Genomic DNA, 25,840 nt, shown 5'->3' with positions numbered 1-25,840 from the left:
CATGCATTTGACCCATGTCTCTCTAAACCCTGCCTATTCAAATACACGTCCAGATTCCTTAAAAGTATTGGAATTTTACCATCCATCACCAGCTCGTCTGGCAACTTGTTCCAGAAACGCACCACCCTCTGCGCACAGCCATTGCCCATCACTGCCTTTCCAATTCTCGTACTCCCACACCTGATTTATACCCTCTAGTTCTGCACTGCCACACCTGAGCGAAAGAAACTTGTCTATTTACCCGATTCATGCCCCTCATGATTGAAAAGCATCCATAAGCTCCGCTCCCAGCCTCTGACACGCCAGGCAATATAGTGAGTGTGTGTTCAGCCTGCAACCGTTTGCACCTTTTCCATTTTCAAATGGAGGATGTAGCATGCTGTCTGAAGCAATCATCTCAGCATCTGATCTGTCACTGACGACCGCTGTAGGAAGGCGTGATAACTTTCTAAATATGCTGTCAAACGAAGATTGAATTAGCAACATGAGTGATTGAGCAAAACGTGCAATTGGCGTCTGAGCTGTTGCTGACACCAAAGCAACTGCGTCGTTCGGGAGCAGAAAAAATCCCACTGTTAGATTTCAATTCAAATGCATTTGGCATAAGGTTCGCAGCAGTTTATCAGCAGCACATCACGCTGACTCCAAAAGTCTGTGAGTATCCAGAAGAACAGTGAGCGATCGTTGAAGGGACGTTTCGACAGACGATATTTTTCAACATGACAAGCTGCAGCTGAGCTGGTGGCATTGCGATTGAAATTGCACGCGTCCGGACATTGTGCTTCATTTTGAATATCAGAGCAAATGGTTAAGTCGAGTATGCGCGTTCGGAAAAGTAAATGCTTTTTTTTCGTTGAAAAGCTTTGCAACGAAAGGAAATACTTCAGACTATCGTGCGATCGACATGAAGCAGAAAATGAACAGCCGCCGTGGTTGTGAGCACCGGCAATATAGGCATTTACTTTCGCTGCCTGTGCTGTGTTGGTCGGTTAGCTCAGCTGGTTAGAGCGTGGTGCTAATAACGCCAAGGTCGTGGGTTCAATCCCCGCACTGACCACGAGAGGCGCTTCCGTCGTTTGCAGGGCTGTGTCAGTGTTCGCCGTGGCTTTTACTTTCACCGTCTGCAAGAACTTGTCACATGGTCGGTTGAGATGTGTGCTCATTCGAAAGGCGACCATCGCTGTCATGGAACATCAACCCGCTGGTCCCATGCCGGATCTCAGCTGCGTTGCTATTTTTCCAAACAACGTGCTCCACCAAACCACGAAACAGGAAGCCTCACCTGCGCAATAAAACATTTGACAGGGCTAGACGCACGACTTGATCGCCGTACCCATGATGACTGCTGGATGTTGTCTGCAGCAAATCAATCAGTCTCAATTGTTTTCACAAACAAATGCAAATCATGAAATATATGCAGTATTAATCAGACCTGGCACAGTCTCGGAGCAGAACCAGAGTTCAGGCTTCAATTCAAATCAAAGATTCGTTCATGTTATTTTCCTTGATCTCTGTTAATACTTGTCACGCGACTTCCAAAAGGAATTCATTCGCTTGCTCACCTCTCATGCATAGAAGCTGGAGTTATCATGACACCAGCAATATCATAGAGCCATTAATAAAATAAAATTACTGCGGATGCTGGAATCTGAAACCAAAAGAGAAAATGCTGGAAAGTCTCAGCACGTCTGGCACCATCTGCAAGGAGAGAAAAGAGCTGACGTTTCGAGTCGAACTGATCCTTTGTTAAAGATAAAAAAGGGGTAGAATTAGGGAGCTGTTTACACCAGGCTGAGAGATGGTGAGTCAGGGCTTCAGATGCAAAGGTGATAATGAGAGTGCATGGAGAGATCTAAGGGAGATTAGGAGCCGTGAATGACGCAGGCTGTAGCCAGTGCTATGTGACAAAATATGTGGGGGATGGGTGAAGCAGAGACAAAATGGAAAACAGGGGAGAAGGGTAGCAAAGTGGGAAGAGGAAAGGAAAAAGATATTGAGAGAGTGGGGAGCGAGAGAAAGAGAGACAATCAAGAAATAAGAGTTACAGAACAATGAAAAAAACACAAATAAAAAAGATAAATAAAATAATTGAAATAAAATTACCTGAAGTTGTTTGAATTCAACAACTTGAGACAATTTTACTTCATTGATTTTATTTTTCCCTTTTTTCATTTCACCTGCACTATCATAGAGCTCATTAGATATGGACAGCACTGAAAACACAGTCTTCGGTCGAACTCGTCCATTCCGAACAGATATCTTCAATTGATCCAGCCGCGATTGCATGCATTTGACCCATGTCTCTCTAAACCCTGCCTATTCAAATACACGTCCAGATTCCTTAAAAGTATTGGAATTTTACCATCCATCACCAGCTCGTCTGGCAACTTGTTCCAGAAACGCACCACCCTCTGCGCACAGCCATTGCCCATCACTGCCTTTCCAATTCTCGTACTCCCACACCTGATTTATACCCTCTAGTTCTGCACTGCCACACCTGAGCGAAAGAAACTTGTCTATTTACCCGATTCATGCCCCTCATGATTGAAAAGCATCCATAAGCTCCGCTCCCAGCCTCTGACACGCCAGGCAATATAGTGAGTGTGTGTTCAGCCTGCAACCGTTTGCACCTTTTCCATTTTCAAATGGAGGATGTAGCATGCTGTCTGAAGCAATCATCTCAGCATCTGATCTGTCACTGACGACCGCTGCAGGAAGGCGTGATAACTTTCTAAATATGCTGTCAAACGAAGATTGAATTAGCAACATGAGTGATTGAGCAAAACGTGCAATTGGCGTCTGAGCTGTTGCTGACACCAAAGCAACTGCGTCGTTCGGGAGCAGAAAAAATCCCACTGTTAGATTTCAATTCAAATGCATTTGGCATAAGGTTCGCAGCAGTTTATCAGCAGCACATCACGCTGACTCCAAAAGTCTGTGAGTATCCAGAAGAACAGTGAGCGATCGTTGAAGGGACGTTTCGACAGACGATATTTTTCAACATGACAAGCTGCAGCTGAGCTGGTGGCATTGCGATTGAAATTGCACGCGTCCGGACATTGTGCTTCATTTTGAATATCAGAGCAAATGTTTAAGTCGAGTATGCGCGTTCGGAAAAGTAAATGCTTTTTTTTCGTTGAAAAGCTTTGCAACGAAAGGAAATACTTCAGACTATCGTGCGATCGACATGAAGCAGAAAATGAACAGCCGCCGTGGTTGTGAGCACCGGCAATATAGGCATTTACTTTCGCTGCCTGTGCTGTGTTGGTCGGTTAGCTCAGCTGGTTAGAGCGTGGTGCTAATAACGCCAAGGTCGTGGGTTCAATCCCCGCACTGACCACGAGAGGCGCTTCCGTCGTTTGCAGGGCTGTGTCAGTGTTCGCCGTGGCTTTTACTTTCACCGTCTGCAAGAACTTGTCACATGGTCGGTTGAGATGTGTGCTCATTCGAAAGGCGACCATCGCTGTCATGGAACATCAACCCGCTGGTCCCATGCCGGATCTCAGCTGCGTTGCTATTTTTCCAAACAACGTGCTCCACCAAACCACGAAACAGGAAGCCTCACCTGCGCAATAAAACATTTGACAGGGCTAGACGCACGACTTGATCGCCGTACCCATGATGACTGCTGGATGTTGTCTGCAGCAAATCAATCAGTCTCAATTGTTTTCACAAACAAATGCAAATCATGAAATATATGCAGTATTAATCAGACCTGGCACAGTCTCGGAGCAGAACCAGAGTTCAGGCTTCAATTCAAATCAAAGATTCGTTCATGTTATTTTCATTGATCTCTGTTAATACTTGTCACGCGACTTCCAAAAGGAATTCATTCGCTTGCTCACCTCTCATGCATAGAAGCTGGAGTTATCATGACACCAGCAATATCATAGAGCCATTAATAAAATAAAATTACTGCGGATGCTGGAATCTGAAACCAAAAGAGAAAATGCTGGAAAGTCTCAGCACGTCTGGCACCATCTGCAAGGAGAGAAAAGAGCTGACGTTTCGAGTCGAACTGATCCTTTGTTAAAGATAAAAAAGGGGTAGAATTAGGGAGCTGTTTACACCAGGCTGAGAGATGGTGAGTCAGGGCTTCAGATGCAAAGGTGATAATGAGAGTGCATGGAGAGATCTAAGGGAGATTAGGAGCCGTGAATGACGCAGGCTGTAGCCAGTGCTATGTGACAAAATATGTGGGGGATGGGTGAAGCAGAGACAAAATGGAAAACAGGGGAGAAGGGTAGCAAAGTGGGAAGAGGAAAGGAAAAAGATATTGAGAGAGTGGGGAGCGAGAGAAAGAGAGACAATCAAGAAATAAGAGTTACAGAACAATGAAAAAAACACAAATAAAAAAGATAAATAAAATAATTGAAATAAAATTACCTGAAGTTGTTTGAATTCAACAACTTGAGACAATTTTACTTCATTGATTTTATTTTTCCCTTTTTTCATTTCACCTGCACTATCATAGAGCTCATTAGATATGGACAGCACTGAAAACACAGTCTTCGGTCGAACTCGTCCATTCCGAACAGATATCTTCAATTGATCCAGCCGCGATTGCATGCATTTGACCCATGTCTCTCTAAACCCTGCCTATTCAAATACACGTCCAGATTCCTTAAAAGTATTGGAATTTTACCATCCATCACCAGCTCGTCTGGCAACTTGTTCCAGAAACGCACCACCCTCTGCGCACAGCCATTGCCCATCACTGCCTTTCCAATTCTCGTACTCCCACACCTGATTTATACCCTCTAGTTCTGCACTGCCACACCTGAGCGAAAGAAACTTGTCTATTTACCCGATTCATGCCCCTCATGATTGAAAAGCATCCATAAGCTCCGCTCCCAGCCTCTGACACGCCAGGCAATATAGTGAGTGTGTGTTCAGCCTGCAACCGTTTGCACCTTTTCCATTTTCAAATGGAGGATGTAGCATGCTGTCTGAAGCAATCATCTCAGCATCTGATCTGTCACTGACGACCGCTGTAGGAAGGCGTGATAACTTTCTAAATATGCTGTCAAACGAAGATTGAATTAGCAACATGAGTGATTGAGCAAAACGTGCAATTGGCGTCTGAGCTGTTGCTGACACCAAAGCAACTGCGTCGTTCGGGAGCAGAAAAAATCCCACTGTTAGATTTCAATTCAAATGCATTTGGCATAAGGTTCGCAGCAGTTTATCAGCAGCACATCACGCTGACTCCAAAAGTCTGTGAGTATCCAGAAGAACAGTGAGCGATCGTTGAAGGGACGTTTCGACAGACGATATTTTTCAACATGACAAGCTGCAGCTGAGCTGGTGGCATTGCGATTGAAATTGCACGCGTCCGGACATTGTGCTTCATTTTGAATATCAGAGCAAATGGTTAAGTCGAGTATGCGCGTTCGGAAAAGTAAATGCTTTTTTTTCGTTGAAAAGCTTTGCAACGAAAGGAAATACTTCAGACTATCGTGCGATCGACATGAAGCAGAAAATGAACAGCCGCCGTGGTTGTGAGCACCGGCAATATAGGCATTTACTTTCGCTGCCTGTGCTGTGTTGGTCGGTTAGCTCAGCTGGTTAGAGCGTGGTGCTAATAACGCCAAGGTCGTGGGTTCAATCCCCGCACTGACCACGAGAGGCGCTTCCGTCGTTTGCAGGGCTGTGTCAGTGTTCGCCGTGGCTTTTACTTTCACCGTCTGCAAGAACTTGTCACATGGTCGGTTGAGATGTGTGCTCATTCGAAAGGCGACCATCGCTGTCATGGAACATCAACCCGCTGGTCCCATGCCGGATCTCAGCTGCGTTGCTATTTTTCCAAACAACGTGCTCCACCAAACCACGAAACAGGAAGCCTCACCTGCGCAATAAAACATTTGACAGGGCTAGACGCACGACTTGATCGCCGTACCCATGATGACTGCTGGATGTTGTCTGCAGCAAATCAATCAGTCTCAATTGTTTTCACAAACAAATGCAAATCATGAAATATATGCAGTATTAATCAGACCTGGCACAGTCTCGGAGCAGAACCAGAGTTCAGGCTTCAATTCAAATCAAAGATTCGTTCATGTTATTTTCCTTGATCTCTGTTAATACTTGTCACGCGACTTCCAAAAGGAATTCATTCGCTTGCTCACCTCTCATGCATAGAAGCTGGAGTTATCATGACACCAGCAATATCATAGAGCCATTAATAAAATAAAATTACTGCGGATGCTGGAATCTGAAACCAAAAGAGAAAATGCTGGAAAGTCTCAGCACGTCTGGCACCATCTGCAAGGAGAGAAAAGAGCTGACGTTTCGAGTCGAACTGATCCTTTGTTAAAGATAAAAAAGGGGTAGAATTAGGGAGCTGTTTACACCAGGCTGAGAGATGGTGAGTCAGGGCTTCAGATGCAAAGGTGATAATGAGAGTGCATGGAGAGATCTAAGGGAGATTAGGAGCCGTGAATGACGCAGGCTGTAGCCAGTGCTATGTGACAAAATATGTGGGGGATGGGTGAAGCAGAGACAAAATGGAAAACAGGGGAGAAGGGTAGCAAAGTGGGAAGAGGAAAGGAAAAAGATATTGAGAGAGTGGGGAGCGAGAGAAAGAGAGACAATCAAGAAATAAGAGTTACAGAACAATGAAAAAAACACAAATAAAAAAGATAAATAAAATAATTGAAATAAAATTACCTGAAGTTGTTTGAATTCAACAACTTGAGACAATTTTACTTCATTGATTTTATTTATCCCTTTTTTCATTTCACCTGCACTATCATAGAGCTCATTAGATATGGACAGCACTGAAAACACAGTCTTCGGTCGAACTCGTCCATTCCGAACAGATATCTTCAATTGATCCAGCCGCGATTGCATGCATTTGACCCATGTCTCTCTAAACCCTGCCTATTCAAATACACGTCCAGATTCCTTAAAAGTATTGGAATTTTACCATCCATCACCAGCTCGTCTGGCAACTTGTTCCAGAAACGCACCACCCTCTGCGCACAGCCATTGCCCATCACTGCCTTTCCAATTCTCGTACTCCCACACCTGATTTATACCCTCTAGTTCTGCACTGCCACACCTGAGCGAAAGAAACTTGTCTATTTACCCGATTCATGCCCCTCATGATTGAAAAGCATCCATAAGCTCCGCTCCCAGCCTCTGACACGCCAGGCAATATAGTGAGTGTGTGTTCAGCCTGCAACCGTTTGCACCTTTTCCATTTTCAAATGGAGGATGTAGCATGCTGTCTGAAGCAATCATCTCAGCATCTGATCTGTCACTGACGACCGCTGTAGGAAGGCGTGATAACTTTCTAAATATGCTGTCAAACGAAGATTGAATTAGCAACATGAGTGATTGAGCAAAACGTGCAATTGGCGTCTGAGCTGTTGCTGACACCAAAGCAACTGCGTCGTTCGGGAGCAGAAAAAATCCCACTGTTAGATTTCAATTCAAATGCATTTGGCATAAGGTTCGCAGCAGTTTATCAGCAGCACATCACGCTGACTCCAAAAGTCTGTGAGTATCCAGAAGAACAGTGAGCGATCGTTGAAGGGACGTTTCGACAGACGATATTTTTCAACATGACAAGCTGCAGCTGAGCTGGTGGCATTGCGATTGAAATTGCACGCGTCCGGACATTGTGCTTCATTTTGAATATCAGAGCAAATGGTTAAGTCGAGTATGCGCGTTCGGAAAAGTAAATGCTTTTTTTTCGTTGAAAAGCTTTGCAACGAAAGGAAATACTTCAGACTATCGTGCGATCGACATGAAGCAGAAAATGAACAGCCGCCGTGGTTGTGAGCACCGGCAATATAGGCATTTACTTTCGCTGCCTGTGCTGTGTTGGTCGGTTAGCTCAGCTGGTTAGAGCGTGGTGCTAATAACGCCAAGGTCGTGGGTTCAATCCCCGCACTGACCACGAGAGGCGCTTCCGTCGTTTGCAGGGCTGTGTCAGTGTTCGCCGTGGCTTTTACTTTCACCGTCTGCAAGAACTTGTCACATGGTCGGTTGAGATGTGTGCTCATTCGAAAGGCGACCATCGCTGTCATGGAACATCAACCCGCTGGTCCCATGCCGGATCTCAGCTGCGTTGCTATTTTTCCAAACAACGTGCTCCACCAAACCACGAAACAGGAAGCCTCACCTGCGCAATAAAACATTTGACAGGGCTAGACGCACGACTTGATCGCCGTACCCATGATGACTGCTGGATGTTGTCTGCAGCAAATCAATCAGTCTCAATTGTTTTCACAAACAAATGCAAATCATGAAATATATGCAGTATTAATCAGACCTGGCACAGTCTCGGAGCAGAACCAGAGTTCAGGCTTCAATTCAAATCAAAGATTCGTTCATGTTATTTTCCTTGATCTCTGTTAATACTTGTCACGCGACTTCCAAAAGGAATTCATTCGCTTGCTCACCTCTCATGCATAGAAGCTGGAGTTATCATGACACCAGCAATATCATAGAGCCATTAATAAAATAAAATTACTGCGGATGCTGGAATCTGAAACCAAAAGAGAAAATGCTGGAAAGTCTCAGCACGTCTGGCACCATCTGCAAGGAGAGAAAAGAGCTGACGTTTCGAGTCGAACTGATCCTTTGTTAAAGATAAAAAAGGGGTAGAATTAGGGAGCTGTTTACACCAGGCTGAGAGATGGTGAGTCAGGGCTTCAGATGCAAAGGTGATAATGAGAGTGCATGGAGAGATCTAAGGGAGATTAGGAGCCGTGAATGACGCAGGCTGTAGCCAGTGCTATGTGACAAAATATGTGGGGGATGGGTGAAGCAGAGACAAAATGGAAAACAGGGGAGAAGGGTAGCAAAGTGGGAAGAGGAAAGGAAAAAGATATTGAGAGAGTGGGGAGCGAGAGAAAGAGAGACAATCAAGAAATAAGAGTTACAGAACAATGAAAAAAACACAAATAAAAAAGATAAATAAAATAATTGAAATAAAATTACCTGAAGTTGTTTGAATTCAACAACTTGAGACAATTTTACTTCATTGATTTTATTTTTCCCTTTTTTCATTTCACCTGCACTATCATAGAGCTCATTAGATATGGACAGCACTGAAAACACAGTCTTCGGTCGAACTCGTCCATTCCGAACAGATATCTTCAATTGATCCAGCCGCGATTGCATGCATTTGACCCATGTCTCTCTAAACCCTGCCTATTCAAATACACGTCCAGATTCCTTAAAAGTATTGGAATTTTACCATCCATCACCAGCTCGTCTGGCAACTTGTTCCAGAAACGCACCACCCTCTGCGCACAGCCATTGCCCATCACTGCCTTTCCAATTCTCGTACTCCCACACCTGATTTATACCCTCTAGTTCTGCACTGCCACACCTGAGCGAAAGAAACTTGTCTATTTACCCGATTCATGCCCCTCATGATTGAAAAGCATCCATAAGCTCCGCTCCCAGCCTCTGACACGCCAGGCAATATAGTGAGTGTGTGTTCAGCCTGCAACCGTTTGCACCTTTTCCATTTTCAAATGGAGGATGTAGCATGCTGTCTGAAGCAATCATCTCAGCATCTGATCTGTCACTGACGACCGCTGCAGGAAGGCGTGATAACTTTCTAAATATGCTGTCAAACGAAGATTGAATTAGCAACATGAGTGATTGAGCAAAACGTGCAATTGGCGTCTGAGCTGTTGCTGACACCAAAGCAACTGCGTCGTTCGGGAGCAGAAAAAATCCCACTGTTAGATTTCAATTCAAATGCATTTGGCATAAGGTTCGCAGCAGTTTATCAGCAGCACATCACGCTGACTCCAAAAGTCTGTGAGTATCCAGAAGAACAGTGAGCGATCGTTGAAGGGACGTTTCGACAGACGATATTTTTCAACATGACAAGCTGCAGCTGAGCTGGTGGCATTGCGATTGAAATTGCACGCGTCCGGACATTGTGCTTCATTTTGAATATCAGAGCAAATGTTTAAGTCGAGTATGCGCGTTCGGAAAAGTAAATGCTTTTTTTTCGTTGAAAAGCTTTGCAACGAAAGGAAATACTTCAGACTATCGTGCGATCGACATGAAGCAGAAAATGAACAGCCGCCGTGGTTGTGAGCACCGGCAATATAGGCATTTACTTTCGCTGCCTGTGCTGTGTTGGTCGGTTAGCTCAGCTGGTTAGAGCGTGGTGCTAATAACGCCAAGGTCGTGGGTTCAATCCCCGCACTGACCACGAGAGGCGCTTCCGTCGTTTGCAGGGCTGTGTCAGTGTTCGCCGTGGCTTTTACTTTCACCGTCTGCAAGAACTTGTCACATGGTCGGTTGAGATGTGTGCTCATTCGAAAGGCGACCATCGCTGTCATGGAACATCAACCCGCTGGTCCCATGCCGGATCTCAGCTGCGTTGCTATTTTTCCAAACAACGTGCTCCACCAAACCACGAAACAGGAAGCCTCACCTGCGCAATAAAACATTTGACAGGGCTAGACGCACGACTTGATCGCCGTACCCATGATGACTGCTGGATGTTGTCTGCAGCAAATCAATCAGTCTCAATTGTTTTCACAAACAAATGCAAATCATGAAATATATGCAGTATTAATCAGACCTGGCACAGTCTCGGAGCAGAACCAGAGTTCAGGCTTCAATTCAAATCAAAGATTCGTTCATGTTATTTTCATTGATCTCTGTTAATACTTGTCACGCGACTTCCAAAAGGAATTCATTCGCTTGCTCACCTCTCATGCATAGAAGCTGGAGTTATCATGACACCAGCAATATCATAGAGCCATTAATAAAATAAAATTACTGCGGATGCTGGAATCTGAAACCAAAAGAGAAAATGCTGGAAAGTCTCAGCACGTCTGGCACCATCTGCAAGGAGAGAAAAGAGCTGACGTTTCGAGTCGAACTGATCCTTTGTTAAAGATAAAAAAGGGGTAGAATTAGGGAGCTGTTTACACCAGGCTGAGAGATGGTGAGTCAGGGCTTCAGATGCAAAGGTGATAATGAGAGTGCATGGAGAGATCTAAGGGAGATTAGGAGCCGTGAATGACGCAGGCTGTAGCCAGTGCTATGTGACAAAATATGTGGGGGATGGGTGAAGCAGAGACAAAATGGAAAACAGGGGAGAAGGGTAGCAAAGTGGGAAGAGGAAAGGAAAAAGATATTGAGAGAGTGGGGAGCGAGAGAAAGAGAGACAATCAAGAAATAAGAGTTACAGAACAATGAAAAAAACACAAATAAAAAAGATAAATAAAATAATTGAAATAAAATTACCTGAAGTTGTTTGAATTCAACAACTTGAGACAATTTTACTTCATTGATTTTATTTTTCCCTTTTTTCATTTCACCTGCACTATCATAGAGCTCATTAGATATGGACAGCACTGAAAACACAGTCTTCGGTCGAACTCGTCCATTCCGAACAGATATCTTCAATTGATCCAGCCGCGATTGCATGCATTTGACCCATGTCTCTCTAAACCCTGCCTATTCAAATACACGTCCAGATTCCTTAAAAGTATTGGAATTTTACCATCCATCACCAGCTCGTCTGGCAACTTGTTCCAGAAACGCACCACCCTCTGCGCACAGCCATTGCCCATCACTGCCTTTCCAATTCTCGTACTCCCACACCTGATTTATACCCTCTAGTTCTGCACTGCCACACCTGAGCGAAAGAAACTTGTCTATTTACCCGATTCATGCCCCTCATGATTGAAAAGCATCCATAAGCTCCGCTCCCAGCCTCTGACACGCCAGGCAATATAGTGAGTGTGTGTTCAGCCTGCAACCGTTTGCACCTTTTCCATTTTCAAATGGAGGATGTAGCATGCTGTCTGAAGCAATCATCTCAGCATCTGATCTGTCACTGACGACCGCTGTAGGAAGGCGTGATAACTTTCTAAATATGCTGTCAAACGAAGATTGAATTAGCAACATGAGTGATTGAGCAAAACGTGCAATTGGCGTCTGAGCTGTTGCTGACACCAAAGCAACTGCGTCGTTCGGGAGCAGAAAAAATCCCACTGTTAGATTTCAATTCAAATGCATTTGGCATAAGGTTCGCAGCAGTTTATCAGCAGCACATCACGCTGACTCCAAAAGTCTGTGAGTATCCAGAAGAACAGTGAGCGATCGTTGAAGGGACGTTTCGACAGACGATATTTTTCAACATGACAAGCTGCAGCTGAGCTGGTGGCATTGCGATTGAAATTGCACGCGTCCGGACATTGTGCTTCATTTTGAATATCAGAGCAAATGGTTAAGTCGAGTATGCGCGTTCGGAAAAGTAAATGCTTTTTTTTCGTTGAAAAGCTTTGCAACGAAAGGAAATACTTCAGACTATCGTGCGATCGACATGAAGCAGAAAATGAACAGCCGCCGTGGTTGTGAGCACCGGCAATATAGGCATTTACTTTCACTGCCTGTGCTGTGTTGGTCGGTTAGCTCAGCTGGTTAGAGCGTGGTGCTAATAACGCCAAGGTCGTGGGTTCAATCCCCGCACTGACCACGAGAGGCGCTTCCGTCGTTTGCAGGGCTGTGTCAGTGTTCGCCGTGGCTTTTACTTTCACCGTCTGCAAGAACTTGTCACATGGTCGGTTGAGATGTGTGCTCATTCGAAAGGCGACCATCGCTGTCATGGAACATCAACCCGCTGGTCCCATGCCGGATCTCAGCTGCGTTGCTATTTTTCCAAACAACGTGCTCCACCAAACCACGAAACAGGAAGCCTCACCTGCGCAATAAAACATTTGACAGGGCTAGACGCACGACTTGATCGCCGTACCCATGATGACTGCTGGATGTTGTCTGCAGCAAATCAATCAGTCTCAATTGTTTTCACAAACAAATGCAAATCATGAAATATATGCAGTATTAATCAGACCTGGCACAGTCTCGGAGCAGAACCAGAGTTCAGGCTTCAATTCAAATCAAAGATTCGTTCATGTTATTTTCCTTGATCTCTGTTAATACTTGTCACGCGACTTCCAAAAGGAATTCATTCGCTTGCTCACCTCTCATGCATAGAAGCTGGAGTTATCATGACACCAGCAATATCATAGAGCCATTAATAAAATAAAATTACTGCGGATGCTGGAATCTGAAACCAAAAGAGAAAATGCTGGAAAGTCTCAGCACGTCTGGCACCATCTGCAAGGAGAGAAAAGAGCTGACGTTTCGAGTCGAACTGATCCTTTGTTAAAGATAAAAAAGGGGTAGAATTAGGGAGCTGTTTACACCAGGCTGAGAGATGGTGAGTCAGGGCTTCAGATGCAAAGGTGATAATGAGAGTGCATGGAGAGATCTAAGGGAGATTAGGAGCCGTGAATGACGCAGGCTGTAGCCAGTGCTATGTGACAAAATATGTGGGGGATGGGTGAAGCAGAGACAAAATGGAAAACAGGGGAGAAGGGTAGCAAAGTGGGAAGAGGAAAGGAAAAAGATATTGAGAGAGTGGGGAGCGAGAGAAAGAGAGACAATCAAGAAATAAGAGTTACAGAACAATGAAAAAAACACAAATAAAAAAGATAAATAAAATAATTGAAATAAAATTACCTGAAGTTGTTTGAATTCAACAACTTGAGACAATTTTACTTCATTGATTTTATTTTTCCCTTTTTTCATTTCACCTGCACTATCATAGAGCTCATTAGATATGGACAGCACTGAAAACACAGTCTTCGGTCGAACTCGTCCATTCCGAACAGATATCTTCAATTGATCCAGCCGCGATTGCATGCATTTGACCCATGTCTCTCTAAACCCTGCCTATTCAAATACACGTCCAGATTCCTTAAAAGTATTGGAATTTTACCATCCATCACCAGCTCGTCTGGCAACTTGTTCCAGAAACGCACCACCCTCTGCGCACAGCCATTGCCCATCACTGCCTTTCCAATTCTCGTACTCCCACACCTGATTTATACCCTCTAGTTCTGCACTGCCACACCTGAGCGAAAGAAACTTGTCTATTTACCCGATTCATGCCCCTCATGATTGAAAAGCATCCATAAGCTCCGCTCCCAGCCTCTGACACGCCAGGCAATATAGTGAGTGTGTGTTCAGCCTGCAACCGTTTGCACCTTTTCCATTTTCAAATGGAGGATGTAGCATGCTGTCTGAAGCAATCATCTCAGCATCTGATCTGTCACTGACGACCGCTGTAGGAAGGCGTGATAACTTTCTAAATATGCTGTCAAACGAAGATTGAATTAGCAACATGAGTGATTGAGCAAAACGTGCAATTGGCGTCTGAGCTGTTGCTGACACCAAAGCAACTGCGTCGTTCGGGAGCAGAAAAAATCCCACTGTTAGATTTCAATTCAAATGCATTTGGCATAAGGTTCGCAGCAGTTTATCAGCAGCACATCACGCTGACTCCAAAAGTCTGTGAGTATCCAGAAGAACAGTGAGCGATCGTTGAAGGGACGTTTCGACAGACGATATTTTTCAACATGACAAGCTGCAGCTGAGCTGGTGGCATTGCGATTGAAATTGCACGCGTCCGGACATTGTGCTTCATTTTGAATATCAGAGCAAATGGTTAAGTCGAGTATGCGCGTTCGGAAAAGTAAATGCTTTTTTTTCGTTGAAAAGCTTTGCAACGAAAGGAAATACTTCAGACTATCGTGCGATCGACATGAAGCAGAAAATGAACAGCCGCCGTGGTTGTGAGCACCGGCAATATAGGCATTTACTTTCGCTGCCTGTGCTGTGTTGGTCGGTTAGCTCAGCTGGTTAGAGCGTGGTGCTAATAACGCCAAGGTCGTGGGTTCAATCCCCGCACTGACCACGAGAGGCGCTTCCGTCGTTTGCAGGGCTGTGTCAGTGTTCGCCGTGGCTTTTACTTTCACCGTCTGCAAGAACTTGTCACATGGTCGGTTGAGATGTGTGCTCATTCGAAAGGCGACCATCGCTGTCATGGAACATCAACCCGCTGGTCCCATGCCGGATCTCAGCTGCGTTGCTAATTTTCCAAACAACGTGCTCCACCAAACCACGAAACAGGAAGCCTCACCTGCGCAATAAAACATTTGACAGGGCTAGACGCACGACTTGATCGCCGTACCCATGATGACTGCTGGATGTTGTCTGCAGCAAATCAATCAGTCTCAATTGTTTTCACAAACAAATGCAAATCATGAAATATATGCAGTATTAATCAGACCTGGCACAGTCTCGGAGCAGAACCAGAGTTCAGGCTTCAATTCAAATCAAAGATTCGTTCATGTTATTTTCCTTGATCTCTGTTAATACTTGTCACGCGACTTCCAAAAGGAATTCATTCGCTTGCTCACCTCTCATGCATAGAAGCTGGAGTTATCATGACACCAGCAATATCATAGAGCCATTAATAAAATTACTGCGGATGCTGGAATCTGAAACCAAAAGAGAAAATGCTGGAAAGTCTCAGCACGTCTGGCACCATCTGCAAGGAGAGAAAAGAGCTGACGTTTCGAGTCGAACTGATCCTTTGTTAAAGATAAAAAAGGGGTAGAATTAGGGAGCTGTTTACACCAGGCTGAGAGATGGTGAGTCAGGGCTCCAGATGCAAAGGTGATAATGAGAGTGCATGGAGAGATCTAAGGGAGATTAGGAGCCGTGAATGACGCAGGCTGTAGCCAGTGCTATGTGACAAAATATGTGGGGGATTGGTGAAGCAGAGACAAAATGGAAAACAGGGGAGAAGGGTAGCAAAGTGGGAAGAGGAAAGGAAAAAGATATTGAGAGAGTGGGGAGCGAGAGAAAGAGAGACAATCAAGAAATAAGAGTTACAGAACAATGAAAAAAACACAAATAAAAAAGATAAATAAAATAATTGAAATAAAATTACCTGAAGTTGTTTGAATTCAACAACTTGAGACAATTTTACTTCATTGATTTTATTTATCTTTTTTATCATTTCACCTGCACTATCATAGAGCTCATTAGATATGGACAGCACTGAAAACACAGTCTTCGGTCGAACTCGTCCATTCCGAACAGATATCTTCAATTGATCCAGCCGCGATTGCATGCATTTGACCCATGTCTCTCTAAACCCTGCCTATTCAAATACACGTCCAGATTCCTTAAAAGTATTGGAATTTTACCATCCATCACCAGCTCGTCTGGCAACTTGTTCCAGAAACGCACCACCCTCTGCGCACAGCCATTGCCCATCACTGCCTTTCCAATTCTCGTACTCCCACACCTGATTTATACCCTCTAGTTCTGCACTGCCACACCTGAGCGAAAGAAACTTGTCTATTTACCCGATTCATGCCCCTCATGATTGAAAAGCCTCCATAAGCTCCGCTCCCAGCCTCTGACACGCCAGGCAATATAGTGAGTGTGTGTTCAGCCTGCAACCGTTTGCACCTTTTCCATTTTCAAATGGAGGATGTAGCATGCTGTCTGAAGCAATCATCTCAGCATCTGATCTGTCACTGACGACCGCTGCAGGAAGGCGTGATAACTTTCTAAATATGCTGTCAAACGAAGATTGAATTAGCAACATGAGTGATTGAGCAAAACGTGCAATTGGCGTCTGAGCTGTTGCTGACACCAAAGCAACTGCGTCGTTCGGGAGCAGAAAAAATCCCACTGTTAGATTTCAATTCAAATGCATTTGGCATAAGGTTCGCAGCAGTTTATCAGCAGCACATCACGCTGACTCCAAAAGTCTGTGAGTATCCAGAAGAACAGTGAGCGATCGTTGAAGGGACGTTTCGACAGACGATATTTTTCAACATGACAAGCTGCAGCTGAGCTGGTGGCATTGCGATTGAAATTGCACGCGTCCGGACATTGTGCTTCATTTTGAATATCAGAGCAAATGGTTAAGTCGAGTATGCGCGTTCGGAAAAGTAAATGCTTTTTTTTCGTTGAAAAGCTTTGCAACGAAAGGAAATACTTCAGACTATCGTGCGATCGACATGAAGCAGAAAATGAACAGCCGCCGTGGTTGTGAGCACCGGCAATATAGGCATTTACTTTCGCTGCCTGTGCTGTGTTGGTCGGTTAGCTCAGCTGGTTAGAGCGTGGTGCTAATAACGCCAAGGTCGTGGGTTCAATCCCCGCACTGACCACGAGAGGCGCTTCCGTCGTTTGCAGGGCTGTGTCAGTGTTCGCCGTGGCTTTTACTTTCACCGTCTGCAAGAACTTGTCACATGGTCGGTTGAGATGTGTGCTCATTCGAAAGGCGACCATCGCTGTCATGGAACATCAACCCACTGGTCCCATGCCGGATCTCAGCTGCGTTGCTATTTTTCCAAACAACGTGCTCCACCAAACCACGAAACAGGAAGCCTCACCTGCGCAATAAAACATTTGACAGGGCTAGACGCACGACTTGATCGCCGTACCCATGATGACTGCTGGATGTTGTCTGCAGCAAATCAATCAGTCTCAATTGTTTTCACAAACAAATGCAAATCATGAAATATATGCAGTATTAATCAGACCTGGCACAGTCTCGGAGCAGAACCAGAGTTCAGGCTTCAATTCAAATCAAAGATTCGTTCATGTTATTTTCCTTGATCTCTGTTAATACTTGTCACGCGACTTCCAAAAGGAATTCATTCGCTTGCTCACCTCTCATGCATAGAAGCTGGAGTTATCATGACACCAGCAATATCATAGAGCCATTAATAAAATAAAATTACTGCGGATGCTGGAATCTGAAACCAAAAGAGAAAATGCTGGAAAGTCTCAGCACGTCTGGCACCATCTGCAAGGAGAGAAAAGAGCTGACGTTTCGAGTCGAACTGATCCTTTGTTAAAGATAAAAAAGGGGTAGAATTAGGGAGCTGTTTACACCAGGCTGAGAGATGGTGAGTCAGGGCTTCAGATGCAAAGGAGATAATGAGAGTGCATGGAGAGATCTAAGGGAGATTAGGAGCCGTGAATGACGCAGGCTGTAGCCAGTGCTATGTGACAAAATATGTGGGGGATGGGTGAAGCAGAGACAAAATGGAAAACAGGGGAGAAGGGTAGCAAAGTGGGAAGAGGAAAGGAAAAAGATATTGAGAGAGTGGGGAGCGAGAGAAAGAGAGACAATCAAGAAATAAGAGTTACAGAACAATGAAAAAAACACAAATAAAAAAGATAAATAAAATAATTGAAAAAAAATTACCTGAAGTTGTTTGAATTCAACAACTTGAGACAATTTTACTTCATTGATTTTATTTATCTTTTTTATCATTTCACCTGCACTATCATAGAGCTCATTAGATATGGACAGCACTGAAAACACAGTCTTCGGTCGAACTCGTCCATTCCGAACAGATATCTTCAATTGATCCAGCCGCGATTGCATGCATTTGACCCATGTCTCTCTAAACCCTGCCTATTCAAATACACGTCCAGATTCCTTAAAAGTATTGGAATTTTACCATCCATCACCAGCTCGTCTGGCAACTTGTTCCAGAAACGCACCACCCTCTGCGCACAGCCATTGCCCATCACTGCCTTTCCAATTCTCGTACTCCCACACCTGATTTATACCCTCTAGTTCTGCACTGCCACACCTGAGCGAAAGAAACTTGTCTATTTACCCGATTCATGCCCCTCATGATTGAAAAGCCTCCATAAGCTCCGCTCCCAGCCTCTGACACGCCAGGCAATATAGTGAGTGTGTGTTCAGCCTGCAACCGTTTGCACCTTTTCCATTTTCAAATGGAGGATGTAGCATGCTGTCTGAAGCAATCATCTCAGCATCTGATCTGTCACTGACGACCGCTGCAGGAAGGCGTGATAACTTTCTAAATATGCTGTCAAACGAAGATTGAATTAGCAACATGAGTGATTGAGCAAAACGTGCAATTGGCGTCTGAGCTGTTGCTGACACCAAAGCAACTGCGTCGTTCGGGAGCAGAAAAAATCCCACTGTTAGATTTCAATTCAAATGCATTTGGCATAAGGTTCGCAGCAGTTTATCAGCAGCACATCACGCTGACTCCAAAAATCTGTGAGTATCCAAAAGAACAGTGAGCGATCGTTGAAGGGACGTTTCGACAGACGATATTTTTCAACATGACAAGCTGCAGCTGAGCTGGTGGCATTGCGATTGAAATTGCACGCGTCCGGACATTGTGCTTCATTTTGAATATCAGAGCAAATGGTTAAGTCGAGTATGCGCGTTCGGAAAAGTAAATGCTTTTTTTTCGTTGAAAAGCTTTGCAAAATGAACAGCCGCCGTGGTTGTGAGCACCGGCAATATAGGCATTTACTTTCGCTGCCTGTGCTGTGTTGGTCGGTTAGCTCAGCTGGTTAGAGCGTGGTGCTAATAACGCCAAGGTCGTGGGTTCAATCCCCGCACTGACCACGAGAGGCGCTTCCGTCGTTTGCAGGGCTGTGTCAGTGTTCGCCGTGGCTTTTACTTTCACCGTCTGCAAGAACTTGTCACATGGTCGGTTGAGATGTGTGCTCATTCGAAAGGCGACCATCGCTGTCATGGAACATCAACCCGCTGGTCCCATGCCGGATCTCAGCTGCGTTGCTATTTTTCCAAACAACGTGCTCCACCAAACCACGAAACAGGAAGCCTCACCTGCGCAATAAAACATTTGACAGGGCTAGACGCACGACTTGATCGCCGTACCCATGATGACTGCTGGATGTTGTCTGCAGCAAATCAATCAGTCTCAATTGTTTTCACAAACAAATGCAAATCATGAAATATATGCAGTATTAATCAGACCTGGCACAGTCTCGGAGCAGAACCAGAGTTCAGGCTTCAATTCAAATCAAAGATTCGTTCATGTTATTTTCCTTGATCTCTGTTAATACTTGTCACGCGACTTCCAAAAGGAATTCATTCGCTTGCTCACCTCTCATGCATAGAAGCTGGAGTTATCATGACACCAGCAATATCATAGAGCCATTAATAAAATTACTGCGGATGCTGGAATCTGAAACCAAAAGAGAAAATGCTGGAAAGTCTCAGCACGTCTGGCACCATCTGCAAGGAGAGAAAAGAGCTGACGTTTCGAGTCGAACTGATCCTTTGTTAAAGATAAAAAAGGGGTAGAATTAGGGAGCTGTTTACACCAGGCTGAGAGATGGTGAGTCAGGGCTCCAGATGCAAAGGTGATAATGAGAGTGCATGGAGAGATCTAAGGGAGATTAGGAGCCGTGAATGACGCAGGCTGTAGCCAGTGCTATGTGACAAAATATGTGGGGGATTGGTGAAGCAGAGACAAAATGGAAAACAGGGGAGAAGGGTAGCAAAGTGGGAAGAGGAAAGGAAAAAGATATTGAGAGAGTGGGGAGCGAGAGAAAGAGAGACAATCAAGAAATAAGAGTTACAGAACAATGAAAAAAACACAAATAAAAAAGATAAATAAAATAATTGAAATAAAATTACCTGAAGTTGTTTGAATTCAACAACTTGAGACAATTTTACTTCATTGATTTTATTTATCTTTTTTATCATTTCACCTGCACTATCATAGAGCTCATTAGATATGGACAGCACTGAAAACACAGTCTTCGGTCGAACTTGTCCATTCCGAACAGATATCTTCAATTGATCCAGCCGCGATTGCATGCATTTGACCCATGTCTCTCTAAACCCTGCCTATTCAAATACACGTCCAGATTCCTTAAAAGTATTGGAATTTTACCATCCATCACCAGCTCGTCTGGCAACTTGTTCCAGAAACGCACCACCCTCTGCGCACAGCCATTGCCCATCACTGCCTTTCCAATTCTCGTACTCCCACACCTGATTTATACCCTCTAGTTCTGCACTGCCACACCTGAGCGAAAGAAACTTGTCTATTTACCCGATTCATGCCCCTCATGATTGAAAAGCCTCCATAAGCTCCGCTCCCAGCCTCTGACACGCCAGGCAATATAGTGAGTGTGTGTTCAGCCTGCAACCGTTTGCACCTTTTCCATTTTCAAATGGAGGATGTAGCATGCTGTCTGAAGCAATCATCTCAGCATCTGATCTGTCACTGACGACCGCTGCAGGAAGGCGTGATAACTTTCTAAATATGCTGTCAAACGAAGATTGAATTAGCAACATGAGTGATTGAGCAAAACGTGCAATTGGCGTCTGAGCTGTTGCTGACACCAAAGCAACTGCGTCGTTCGGGAGCAGAAAAAATCCCACTGTTAGATTTCAATTCAAATGCATTTGGCATAAGGTTCGCAGCAGTTTATCAGCAGCACATCACGCTGACTCCAAAAGTCTGTGAGTATCCAGAAGAACAGTGAGCGATCGTTGAAGGGACGTTTCGACAGACGATATTTTTCAACATGACAAGCTGCAGCTGAGCTGGTGGCATTGCGATTGAAATTGCACGCGTCCGGACATTGTGCTTCATTTTGAATATCAGAGCAAATGGTTAAGTCGAGTATGCGCGTTCGGAAAAGTAAATGCTTTTTTTTCGTTGAAAAGCTTTGCAACGAAAGGAAATACTTCAGACTATCGTGCGATCGACATGAAGCAGAAAATGAACAGCCGCCGTGGTTGTGAGCACCGGCAATATAGGCATTTACTTTCGCTGCCTGTGCTGTGTTGGTCGGTTAGCTCAGCTGGTTAGAGCGTGGTGCTAATAACGCCAAGGTCGTGGGTTCAATCCCCGCACTGACCACGAGAGGCGCTTCCGTCGTTTGCAGGGCTGTGTCAGTGTTCGCCGTGGCTTTTACTTTCACCGTCTGCAAGAACTTGTCACATGGTCGGTTGAGATGTGTGCTCATTCGAAAGGCGACCATCGCTGTCATGGAACATCAACCCACTGGTCCCATGCCGGATCTCAGCTGCGTTGCTATTTTTCCAAACAACGTGCTCCACCAAACCACGAAACAGGAAGCCTCACCTGCGCAATAAAACATTTGACAGGGCTAGACGCACGACTTGATCGCCGTACCCATGATGACTGCTGGATGTTGTCTGCAGCAAATCAATCAGTCTCAATTGTTTTCACAAACAAATGCAAATCATGAAATATATGCAGTATTAATCAGACCTGGCACAGTCTCGGAGCAGAACCAGAGTTCAGGCTTCAATTCAAATCAAAGATTCGTTCATGTTATTTTCCTTGATCTCTGTTAATACTTGTCACGCGACTTCCAAAAGGAATTCATTCGCTTGCTCACCTCTCATGCATAGAAGCTGGAGTTATCATGACACCAGCAATATCATAGAGCCATTAATAAAATAAAATTACTGCGGATGCTGGAATCTGAAACCAAAAGAGAAAATGCTGGAAAGTCTCAGCACGTCTGGCACCATCTGCAAGGAGAGAAAAGAGCTGACGTTTCGAGTCGAACTGATCCTTTGTTAAAGATAAAAAAGGGGTAGAATTAGGGAGCTGTTTACACCAGGCTGAGAGATGGTGAGTCAGGGCTTCAGATGCAAAGGAGATAATGAGAGTGCATGGAGAGATCTAAGGGAGATTAGGAGCCGTGAATGACGCAGGCTGTAGCCAGTGCTATGTGACAAAATATGTGGGGGATGGGTGAAGCAGAGACAAAATGGAAAACAGGGGAGAAGGGTAGCAAAGTGGGAAGAGGAAAGGAAAAAGATATTGAGAGAGTGGGGAGCGAGAGAAAGAGAGACAATCAAGAAATAAGAGTTACAGAACAATGAAAAAAACACAAATAAAAAAGATAAATAAAATAATTGAAAAAAAATTACCTGAAGTTGTTTGAATTCAACAACTTGAGACAATTTTACTTCATTGATTTTATTTATCTTTTTTATCATTTCACCTGCACTATCATAGAGCTCATTAGATATGGACAGCACTGAAAACACAGTCTTCGGTCGAACTCGTCCATTCCGAACAGATATCTTCAATTGATCCAGCCGCGATTGCATGCATTTGACCCATGTCTCTCTAAACCCTGCCTATTCAAATACACGTCCAGATTCCTTAAAAGTATTGGAATTTTACCATCCATCACCAGCTCGTCTGGCAACTTGTTCCAGAAACGCACCACCCTCTGCGCACAGCCATTGCCCATCACTGCCTTTCCAATTCTCGTACTCCCACACCTGATTTATACCCTCTAGTTCTGCACTGCCACACCTGAGCGAAAGAAACTTGTCTATTTACCCGATTCATGCCCCTCATGATTGAAAAGCCTCCATAAGCTCCGCTCCCAGCCTCTGACACGCCAGGCAATATAGTGAGTGTGTGTTCAGCCTGCAACCGTTTGCACCTTTTCCATTTTCAAATGGAGGATGTAGCATGCTGTCTGAAGCAATCATCTCAGCATCTGATCTGTCACTGACGACCGCTGCAGGAAGGCGTGATAACTTTCTAAATATGCTGTCAAACGAAGATTGAATTAGCAACATGAGTGATTGAGCAAAACGTGCAATTGGCGTCTGAGCTGTTGCTGACACCAAAGCAACTGCGTCGTTCGGGAGCAGAAAAAATCCCACTGTTAGATTTCAATTCAAATGCATTTGGCATAAGGTTCGCAGCAGTTTATCAGCAGCACATCACGCTGACTCCAAAAATCTGTGAGTATCCAAAAGAACAGTGAGCGATCGTTGAAGGGACGTTTCGACAGACGATATTTTTCAACATGACAAGCTGCAGCTGAGCTGGTGGCATTGCGATTGAAATTGCACGCGTCCGGACATTGTGCTTCATTTTGAATATCAGAGCAAATGGTTAAGTCGAGTATGCGCGTTCGGAAAAGTAAATGCTTTTTTTTCGTTGAAAAGCTTTGCAAAATGAACAGCCGCCGTGGTTGTGAGCACCGGCAATATAGGCATTTACTTTCGCTGCCTGTGCTGTGTTGGTCGGTTAGCTCAGCTGGTTAGAGCGTGGTGCTAATAACGCCAAGGTCGTGGGTTCAATCCCCGCACTGACCACGAGAGGCGCTTCCGTCGTTTGCAGGGCTGTGTCAGTGTTCGCCGTGGCTTTTACTTTCACCGTCTGCAAGAACTTGTCACATGGTCGGTTGAGATGTGTGCTCATTCGAAAGGCGACCATCGCTGTCATGGAACATCAACCCGCTGGTCCCATGCCGGATCTCAGCTGCGTTGCTATTTTTCCAAACAACGTGCTCCACCAAACCACGAAACAGGAAGCCTCACCTGCGCAATAAAACATTTGACAGGGCTAGACGCACGACTTGATCGCCGTACCCATGATGACTGCTGGATGTTGTCTGCAGCAAATCAATCAGTCTCAATTGTTTTCACAAACAAATGCAAATCATGAAATATATGCAGTATTAATCAGACCTGGCACAGTCTCGGAGCAGAACCAGAGTTCAGGCTTCAATTCAAATCAAAGATTCGTTCATGTTATTTTCCTTGATCTCTGTTAATACTTGTCACGCGACTTCCAAAAGGAATTCATTCGCTTGCTCACCTCTCATGCATAGAAGCTGGAGTTATCATGACACCAGCAATATCATAGAGCCATTAATAAAATAAAATTACTGCGGATGCTGGAATCTGAAACCAAAAGAGAAAATGCTGGAAAGTCTCAGCACGTCTGGCACCATGCAAGGAGAGAAAAGAGCTGACGTTTCGAGTCGAACTGATCCTTTGTTAAAGATAAAAAAGGGGGAGAATTAGGGAGCTGTTTACACCAGGCTGAGAGATGGTGAGTCAGGGCTCCAGATGCAAAGGTGATAATGAGAGTGCATGGAGAGATCTAAGGGAGATTAGGAGCCGTGAATGACGCAGGCTGTAGCCAGTGCTATGTGACAAAATATGTGGGGGATGGGTGAAGCAGAGACAAAATGGAAAACAGGGGAGAAGGGTAGCAAAGTGGGAAGAGGAAAGGAAAAAGATATTGAGAGAGTGGGGAGCGAGAGAAAGAGAGACAATCAAGAAATAAGAGTTACAGAACAATGAAAAAAACACAAATAAAAAAGATAAATAAAATAATTGAAATAAAATTACCTGAAGTTGTTTGAATTCAACAACTTGAGACAATTTTACTTCATTGATTTTATTTATCTTTTTTATCATTTCACCTGCACTATCATAGAGCTCATTAGATATGGACAGCACTGAAAACACAGTCTTCGGTCGAACTCGTCCATTCCGAACAGATATCTTCAATTGATCCAGCCGCGATTGCATGCATTTGACCCATGTCTCTCTAAACCCTGCCTATTCAAATACACGTCCAGATTCCTTAAAAGTATTGGAATTTTACCATCCATCACCAGCTCGTCTGGCAACTTGTTCCAGAAACGCACCACCCTCTGCGCACAGCCATTGCCCATCACTGCCTTTCCAATTCTCGTACTCCCACACCTGATTTATACCCTCTAGTTCTGCACTGCCACACCTGAGCGAAAGAAACTTGTCTATTTACCCGATTCATGCCCCTCATGATTGAAAAGCCTCCATAAGCTCCGCTCCCAGCCTCTGACACGCCAGGCAATATAGTGAGTGTGTGTTCAGCCTGCAACCGTTTGCACCTTTTCCATTTTCAAATGGAGGATGTAGCATGCTGTCTGAAGCAATCATCTCAGCATCTGATCTGTCACTGACGACCGCTGCAGGAAGGCGTGATAACTTTCTAAATATGCTGTCAAACGAAGATTGAATTAGCAACATGAGTGATTGAGCAAAACGTGCAATTGGCGTCTGAGCTGTTGCTGACACCAAAGCAACTGCGTCGTTCGGGAGCAGAAAAAATCCCACTGTTAGATTTCAATTCAAATGCATTTGGCATAAGGTTCGCAGCAGTTTATCAGCAGCACATCACGCTGACTCCAAAAGTCTGTGAGTATCCAGAAGAACAGTGAGCGATCGTTGAAGGGACGTTTCGACAGACGATATTTTTCAACATGACAAGCTGCAGCTGAGCTGGTGGCATTGCGATTGAAATTGCACGCGTCCGGACATTGTGCTTCATTTTGAATATCAGAGCAAATGGTTAAGTCGAGTATGCGCGTTCGG

General features: G+C 44.6%; 11 non-coding genes across 11 annotated transcripts; all 11 read left to right on the top strand.

Moving 5' to 3' along the window:
- The first annotated feature begins 983 nt into the window (after positions 1-983).
- On the top strand, positions 984-1,057 carry trnai-aau (transfer RNA isoleucine (anticodon AAU)). The gene has a single exon. It is a non-coding gene; the product is annotated as a tRNA-Ile (tRNA).
- Positions 1,058-3,266: 2,209 nt separating this feature from the next.
- On the top strand, positions 3,267-3,340 carry trnai-aau (transfer RNA isoleucine (anticodon AAU)). The gene has a single exon. It is a non-coding gene; the product is annotated as a tRNA-Ile (tRNA).
- Positions 3,341-5,549: 2,209 nt separating this feature from the next.
- On the top strand, positions 5,550-5,623 carry trnai-aau (transfer RNA isoleucine (anticodon AAU)). Its single transcript has one exon. It is a non-coding gene; the product is annotated as a tRNA-Ile (tRNA).
- Positions 5,624-7,832: 2,209 nt separating this feature from the next.
- trnai-aau (transfer RNA isoleucine (anticodon AAU)) lies at positions 7,833-7,906 on the top strand. Its single transcript has one exon. It is a non-coding gene; the product is annotated as a tRNA-Ile (tRNA).
- A 2,209-nt stretch (positions 7,907-10,115) lies between these two features.
- On the top strand, positions 10,116-10,189 carry trnai-aau (transfer RNA isoleucine (anticodon AAU)). The gene has a single exon. It is a non-coding gene; the product is annotated as a tRNA-Ile (tRNA).
- A 2,209-nt stretch (positions 10,190-12,398) lies between these two features.
- On the top strand, positions 12,399-12,472 carry trnai-aau (transfer RNA isoleucine (anticodon AAU)). The gene has a single exon. It is a non-coding gene; the product is annotated as a tRNA-Ile (tRNA).
- Positions 12,473-14,681: 2,209 nt separating this feature from the next.
- trnai-aau (transfer RNA isoleucine (anticodon AAU)) lies at positions 14,682-14,755 on the top strand. The gene has a single exon. It is a non-coding gene; the product is annotated as a tRNA-Ile (tRNA).
- Positions 14,756-16,959: 2,204 nt separating this feature from the next.
- trnai-aau (transfer RNA isoleucine (anticodon AAU)) lies at positions 16,960-17,033 on the top strand. Its single transcript has one exon. It is a non-coding gene; the product is annotated as a tRNA-Ile (tRNA).
- A 2,163-nt stretch (positions 17,034-19,196) lies between these two features.
- On the top strand, positions 19,197-19,270 carry trnai-aau (transfer RNA isoleucine (anticodon AAU)). The gene has a single exon. It is a non-coding gene; the product is annotated as a tRNA-Ile (tRNA).
- A 2,204-nt stretch (positions 19,271-21,474) lies between these two features.
- trnai-aau (transfer RNA isoleucine (anticodon AAU)) lies at positions 21,475-21,548 on the top strand. Its single transcript has one exon. It is a non-coding gene; the product is annotated as a tRNA-Ile (tRNA).
- Positions 21,549-23,711: 2,163 nt separating this feature from the next.
- Positions 23,712-23,785, top strand: trnai-aau (transfer RNA isoleucine (anticodon AAU)). Its single transcript has one exon. It is a non-coding gene; the product is annotated as a tRNA-Ile (tRNA).
- Positions 23,786-25,840: the final 2,055 nt, after the last annotated feature.

Source organism: Chiloscyllium plagiosum, unplaced genomic scaffold (assembly GCF_037043375.1).
Source record: "Chiloscyllium plagiosum isolate Xiang-an unplaced genomic scaffold, Cpla_swu_hap1 HiC_scaffold_45, whole genome shotgun sequence".
Classification (NCBI taxonomy): domain Eukaryota; kingdom Metazoa; phylum Chordata; class Chondrichthyes; order Orectolobiformes; family Hemiscylliidae; genus Chiloscyllium; species Chiloscyllium plagiosum.
This window is presented reverse-complemented; position numbering and strand designations above follow the sequence as displayed.